The sequence below is a fragment of the Hordeum vulgare genome, chromosome 2H (genome assembly GCF_904849725.1).
Source record: "Hordeum vulgare subsp. vulgare chromosome 2H, MorexV3_pseudomolecules_assembly, whole genome shotgun sequence".
NCBI lineage: Eukaryota > Viridiplantae > Streptophyta > Magnoliopsida > Poales > Poaceae > Hordeum > Hordeum vulgare.
This window is the reverse complement of record NC_058519.1, coordinates 326,195,966-326,203,912: the sequence shown is the minus strand read 5'-3', so window position 1 is coordinate 326,203,912 and position 7,947 is coordinate 326,195,966.

Sequence of the window (7,947 nt, the reverse complement as noted above, 5' to 3'; positions counted from 1 at the left end):
TAAACTTTATCATGTTTGATCATACACTTTGATTGTTGATGCTACTATGTCATAACTTTGAGCTATCTACATGTTGATCATTCACTTATTTGTTTGGTGTAATGTGCATTACTATCCATTCATATCATTTATGCGCACCACCAAGATGTATGTGACATGGAAGAGTGAGCCATGATCCTAATCGATTGTGCGTTTGCATCCAAATGCAAATCTAAAATAGTGCACAAATTTAGGAGAGCTCTTCCTTTTGACATTCTTATCAAAGCGATGATAATAATCATTGGTTATATCTTTTATCGAAGCTTTGATCTATGTGTAGTCATCAATTACCAAAAAGGGGGAGATTGAAAGCACAACTTCTCCCTAAGGTGGTTTTGGTAATTAATAACAACATATGTGTCATTGTAGTAATGATCTTATATGAGTATATTTCAGAAAAGTTCAAAGATGCATTGGCTAAGGATTGTGAGGAGAACCCATGGATGCAAGGAAAGGAATAGGATTGGTCAAGCTTCAAGCTGCAAGACTCCACATTTCATATTTGTGAGAACTCACATTTGAGTCCATAGGAAAGACAATACTATTAAAAGGGGATGTTGTATCTATGATGAATTGGCTCCTCAAGTGCTTAGAGATAGCCACCGAAAATGCATACCATTCCCCCACAATAATATCTATCCAAAGTCTAAACATCAAAACTGTGCCACCAAGAATTCCCATTCGTCCATACGGATTGTCCACCAAACAGAACCTTTGCCAAAACCTAGCATATTGGTGCCACCAACATTCCTTTATATGCCACCATAATCAGTGACCAAGTTTCTGGCATGTAGTTTTTAAGAACCAGAAATTCTGAGTTTTGGAATCGTTCTCACCGGGATTTGGTAACAGCCCTACGTCACCCATGTCGGTACCACCGAGATTCCTATGTCGGTCTCTCGAGATTACAAAAACTTGCCACATTTTGTGCAATTCGGTGCTAGAGAGGTTCACTTCGGTTTCACCGAGTTGGATAATAATGTTGTAACTGTTGGATTTTTGGAGATTCCAATATATACCAGTCCACCAGCTCTCATCCATAGAGGAAGCACTCAGAACACACATACTCTTGCCATATCCATTTTTTTGAGAGAGAGCCACTTACTCAGGGGTTGAGATCAACATATTCTAATCCATGCATTTGAAACATGATTTCTAGCCTACACACGTTGCTTTCCACCCAATAAATCTCTTCTACCCATGCCAAATATGACTGAGAGTGATTTACTATTGAGGAGACTGTCTTTTGGAGCACAAGAGCAATGAGTTCATGATACTACCGCATCATATTACCTTTTGGAGGGTGGTGCCTCCTAGATTCATTAGGTATCGCTTGGGAGCCTCGTACTTCATGTTGTGGAGCTGAACCAAGAAGTTTGTAAGTGTAAGGAGATCGCCTACTTCGTGAGGATCTACCCCGAGTGAGGCTAGTCCTTCATGGATGTAAGCCATGATGGAATATACAGAGTTTCTTCTCCATGGACCCTTCGTGGGTTGAGACCTCCGTGTACTCACGTCGCCATTTCCCTCCGTGGGTTGAAGTCTCCATCAACGTGGACGTACGGTAGCATCTCCTATTGGAACCACGCGAAAAATCCCTGTGTCAATCTTTGTGTTTGATCTTCCTATCTGTACCCTCTATTTACATGTGCATGTATTTACTTTCCGCTGCTGCACTCTTAGAGTTGCATGTGTAGGGTGTGCTTGCGTTACAAGAATTGCTAAAACTTGCCCACAACAAAAATTCGGAAAAGTCTAAGTTTTTTATTTGGTGAAGTAGCCTAATCACCCCCTCTAGACATACTTCGGATCCTACAGAAGATACCCTAAAAAACCTCTGAAAGGATTACTATCCATCGTGACAATCAATTGTAAATTTCAGCTTCTATCAAAAATGTTTCCTTACCAAATTCCACTTACAAAAGGCGCTTCACTTCCAGGCAACATCGCCAAAAATGAGTCTTGATGACGCACAAGTATAGGGGATCAATCCTAGTACTTTTGATAAGTAAGAGTGTGGAACCCAACGAGGAGCAGAAGGAAATGATAAGGAGTTCTCAGCAAGGTATTCTCTGCAAGTGGTAGAAGTAACAATGATACATAGTTTTGTAACAAGATAATTGGTAGCAAGTAACAAGTAACAAAAGTAGAAAGAGTGCAACACGGTGGCCCAATCCTTTTTGTACAAAAGGACAACCCTTTAAGTTCTCTTATATAAAGGAAAAATCTCTCGAGGACACATGGCAATTTCCTTCTAGTTGTGTTCATCATGTTGACTTGATTCACATTTGTTTCTTTGATGATTTCATTTGTGGGTGGACCGGTAATAAGGTATGGTTCCTACTTGGACAAGAAATCTACTTATTATTTCCCCGACTCGCAAGCATCCCCAACTACGAAAGAAGAATTAAGATAAATCTAACCATAGCATGAAACATGTGGGGTACAAATCAACCCCTTATGAAATAAGGCATAAACTAGGGTTTAAGCTTCTGTCACTCTAGCAACCCATCATCTACGTATTATTCCACCATGCCTTTCTTTGGGCCCAAAGTACGGTTGAGTGTCATGTAGTCGATATTCACACGACACCACTATGGGAAACAACAACATACATATAATCAAAATATCGAATGAATACTAACTTCACATGATTACTTATAACAAGACTTCTCCCATGTCATCGAGAACAAAAGTAATACACACAAATCATCACCATGTTCAATATCAGAGGTATAATAAATATGATAAAATATCTTAACATATTATGTTCGACCAAACAGACTAACTGGCGTCAACTTCAAGACATAATCAACACTATGAGTAACACGCAGGTAACAATCTGAGGTTTTGAGAGAAATACTGAATACAAGAAATGATCGTGTGTTTAAGATGAGATTTTTTCCGTGGAGATGTTGATGAATATTGGTCCTCCTAGAAAGGAGGAAGCGTTGGTGATGGGAACGGCTCGATTTCCCCCTCGCAAAGGGAAGTTTCCCGAGCAGAATCACTCTAACGGAGAGCAAAAGAGCCTCTGCCCAGGTTTCCGCCTCGAGATTGCGGCTCTTCATACTGAAAGTATCCCCTTGATTTTTTTCTAGGTCAAAGCCCATCATATAGCATAAGAGGGGGCCAGAGGACGTTTGTGTGCCTGCCAATCCATCAGGGCGCGCCTTGTTGTCTTGGCACCAGCACGTGCCCCCTTTTGGTATATTTTTTCTCCATAAATTCACTTATATTCCACAGACATTCCTTGTGATTTTTTAGGCCATTAGGAGTCAAGAGAATTTTCAGCCTTTTACTTGGTTTTGAGGTCCAGAGTTCCAGTTCCGCCCATTTCCCTCTTTGTGATGTACCTTGTAAAATTAAGAGAGAAAAGGCATAAGAAGTGTATCATAAAGTTGAAGAATGATCGAGAATAATATAATTATCAATAGGAAACCATGACGAAAAATGGATGTATCACACACCCTCATACAAACAAATCATTATCTATGGGATACCTAGCGGTGTCCTCAAACCATTTTGCATGAAATTCTTTGTTAATTCCTTTAACTGTCCACCCAAGTTTATCATAAGTATTATTAAATAACACTTTGATTAAGTCTATTTTGGAACTCACTTTCTAATGTTTTCACCAAAATCATCATAATCATTATATTACAATCTACGCGTAACATCTAGATCATGAAGAATTTCTTCGATAGGAGCATGTTTAGAATCTATCTTATAAAAGGAAAAGATGCTCCTAACTTCACGTATTATACAATCAAATTTAAGCATAAGGATAATAGTAGCCAATTTTTCAATATTTTGACCATGGATAACAGGGATGAATATGCAAAAAGAACTTTCAAGTTTAACACAATCATGGCAATAGCGTCCATGTAACTATTTGTTCTATCAGGAATAAATACATCAATAAGTGGTATGACTCTTGAGAAAGTAAAGAATTCTTGAATAACATGATTTCCTATAACATTCCCACTCCCTAAATGATAAGATTTAGTTCTTAGAACAGGTTTTTTATTACTAGATTCATCATCGCGATAATCATAATTAGGTGTTTAAAACTCTTCCTTGTGGGTTTCGGTAGGACTTCTCCACTAGCGCTTTCAATGAAAACTTTCTTAAATTCAGACATGATAGCAACTTCAAGCAAGATAGAACACACGATATTTTTTGTATTTTAATTTTTTTTTCTTCATCTGAAAATAAAATCAAGTAAAAAGAAGAATATGTAAAAATTTATGTGTATGATGGGACCTTGCGTTTGTGATACGGCGCATCCTATGGACATCACCATGACACGTGCCACATCTACTTCACATACATAAAGGTGAATCATCTCCATTACAGGTGCTCACCTAACCCCTTTGAGGATGGTACACTACTTCACACTCCTCTCAGGTGCATACGTAGGTATTGTCGAAACTCTATGAACGATGAGCACACATGCAAGCACCAATATACGACTACACCATCCGCGAGGGAAGATGGAAGAGAAGAAAGAAGAAGCAAGGACAAGCTTCTGTAAGGCCCAGAACCTCTAGAGCCCGAAACATTCGCCAACTCGGAACTTCTAGTTGGCACGCGCCGAAGCATCCCTAGAGTGTGCCAACTCTCTAGATATCCTGATACCATCCCGGACCCTCGCTCGGAACTTCTGGTGCCCGGAACCTCTGAACGTTCCCATAACTTCTAGCCTAACAACGTGCACAGACTTGGGCCGAAGCCCGTGTACCTATTTTTCCCCTCGCTTTACCCTTCATGGCATGGACTATACATACTCCTCTCCTAGCTCCATTCTACGATTAGCAAAGTGATAGCTCATTTGTTGAGATTTGCTTCTTCCCCTGCTTTTCACATGGAGACCGAGGCCTTCATTAGAGAATATCCCTAGAGGATGTCAAGCCCCATCTCTCCTAAAAATTTGGATGAACTACGAGTGTATCTTTATTTCCATTGTTGTTCTTTGATCTTGATGCCCCTCATGTATTGCTTGTTATTTGAGGAGTACTTGGTGTGTGTCTTGTCCAATAGAGTGTTTTCACCTTTGATTTCCCCAGTTTTCCCCTCGTGTTCTTCCTAGAATCCACCTCCAATTCATCATGCTCTTCCTAGAATCCACCTCCAATTCATTAAGATCGGACCACCCTCGGGTTTGCCCCATATCCTCTTGGTATCAGAGCCACGTTGCCACGAATTTGGAGCCCTACCCCACACTTTCTATTCCTTAGTTCCATTATTTTACCTATTTCAGAATTTTTCGCATAAAAAGAGCCCCAAAAAAATTTCTTGCATTTTTACATTTCTTGTGAGTTTTTGTTGAATTCGTTCCATGGATCTAGTGTTTGGCAAGTGGATCTACCTCCCTTGGCGTTCCCTAGCTCCAGATTTTCCTTTTACCCCTTCAAATTTTCCCTAAAATTGAGTTGTTATTCCCTTGTTGTCACATCTAAAAAGTAGGGTTTGTCCCGTAAGTATTTCCACACGACCCGACAATTCTAGGCCCCGACACTTCCTCCCTATCCCCGAACTTCCAGGCTAAATAGAGAGTTGCCACCAAAAATCCCTAGTCACCATCATACTACACCCGCGCCCCCCGGAAATTCCAGAATCCCCAAGAACTTATGGAGACCGGAACTTCCGGCCCAGAGCCTGGAACTTCAAGCCTAACCATACAGATTACCTAAAATCCAGCATCACCTTGTTCACTGTTTTCGCCATAAATAATTCATCTGGAGTCTAATTTTGAAGTTCTGTAGATTCTTTTCTACCTATCGATATTCCCCATCCCTAATAAATACTTCCACAATCAGTTGATTCTATCAAATAGTTCGTTATATCGCATCTTTGCCTAGGCCCTGCACTATATCATCTATACTACCACCATAAATTTTCACAACCTAACCCATTTTGGTTACCAGTGCATTTGTGGTTGCTTGAGCTATGATTTGAGTCTCCTAAGATGTTTCAGCTACTTAGGGAAGCTTAATTCGTCATCAATCACCGACGACTTGGATCGGTCTATCATCTACATCAACCATCAATGATCGACATCGTCGATGACCATCCATCCTTTGAGACTTTGTTCAACTCGAAGCAAGGCCGGCTTATCCCGACTTCGTGAAAGGTTAAGTGTGAGAAACCTTTCCTTCCCTTCTATTACAAATTGATAGCCCCACAATCTGTTGGAATACCTTTATACCTATTGAGACTAGCTATCTGAGTTTTTTCAGGCTTCGTGAGAACTTGAGCACCATAGTGATACAATATCATATTGTTGCATCTTTTGAAATATCATATAGTGCAATCTCTTGCTCCCGTGCATATCTTGTGATACTTGTCTCATGTATTTTAATTGATGCTCAAAAAGAATAGTGGAAAGGAAGAGAAGAGTCAAAAAGTGAAAAATGCTTCTAAGCAAGAAATAAATATCAGAGATTATAAGCAAATAGTTGAGCATGAAAAGAGATACTTGTGCATGAGGAGACGTGTAATACGAAATGTTTTCCTTGCATGAATAGGATTGCTTCCGTGTGGTGAATCATGCCCAAACATGTAATAAGCTCATGTCTCTCCTTGTGTTTGTGCAACACGAGCTTAGTCTTCATTAGGCTATTTTTTATTACTCATTCCTAGTTGCATAAGCCTCATTATCCCATCGCGTGTGTTTCTATATTTCTGATCACTTGCTTTGCATTTTATTCCATTGGATTTTTCGAACATTTACAGTATCTTGGACTTACTTGTTCTTCATATTTTTTCCACTAACCCAACCGAGCTCCACTATAATCCATTTGTGTAGGTTGTGAGAATTGGACAAGGTTTTTTTTCCACCAAGTGCACTCTTTTCCTTGCATCCATGGTGGTATAGGAGATCCATCTACAACTTCGGAAATAAGTAACTTTGGTATGTTCATTGCATTTCGTTTTCACACATTCTCAAGTGCCTCTATGGATAGCGACTGCACATCTACTTCGGTCTACCACCACGACAATGAGTTTGATTCCATAAAGAACATCATAGACACCAAGATTGATGCTTGAATGGAGAATCTCAAGGTCCTCATCAACATCGGCAAGAGGTCTCCCTCATCTTCGAGAAGACGCTCGAGTGCACATGCTTCTAAGCTACCATCTCCGACAATATCATATTGGCATCCATACCATAAATAACATGAAGAAATAATGGCACCAACATCAAGGCATCCAATGACAAAGAAGCGTGAAGGTCACGAGCTCGACACCAACCACCGCTCGATGACTACACCACCTACCATGGCATCTTCACCAAGAGACCTCAAGGAATCTTTGCCTTTGGATATGCGACATCTTTGCTGACAAGTACCTCAATACTACGCTCAAGTGAAGCTCGCCAAGCTCAAGTCCGTGACTTCAATGAGCTAGTACGACCTTGACACCAACCACAAGACTCCTTTCTATGGGACTCAAGACCCCTAGGAGTACCTCGAGTTACTACTGCAGGAAGGTCCTAAGACGACTCATGCATCTGAGACCCATCGACCAATCTTTGTGGGATCCACCAACCACAAACGGTATAGTTATAGCTCCATCGCAATAGAACAAATTGTGTGCAATGGCTGGTCCATCAGGCACAATTCAGATGAGACTTGCATGTGTGATGCATGGCATACAATTGCTGCTCATTAACTATTTGCGTGAAGTACGACATACAGTCCACTCGGATAAACTATTTGTATTGATCCAGTAGAACACAAACAAGTTAGCTTAAGAAGGTGTCTGTGAAACTCGGCAAACAGTTCATTAATCAGAATTTTGTGCAAAGACCAATAATAACGGAGACGATTTATCCTGGCAAGTTTTCTGTGTTGTAGGCACATGGTTGCTGGTAAACAATTGTATGAGATGTGATTTTTTCTA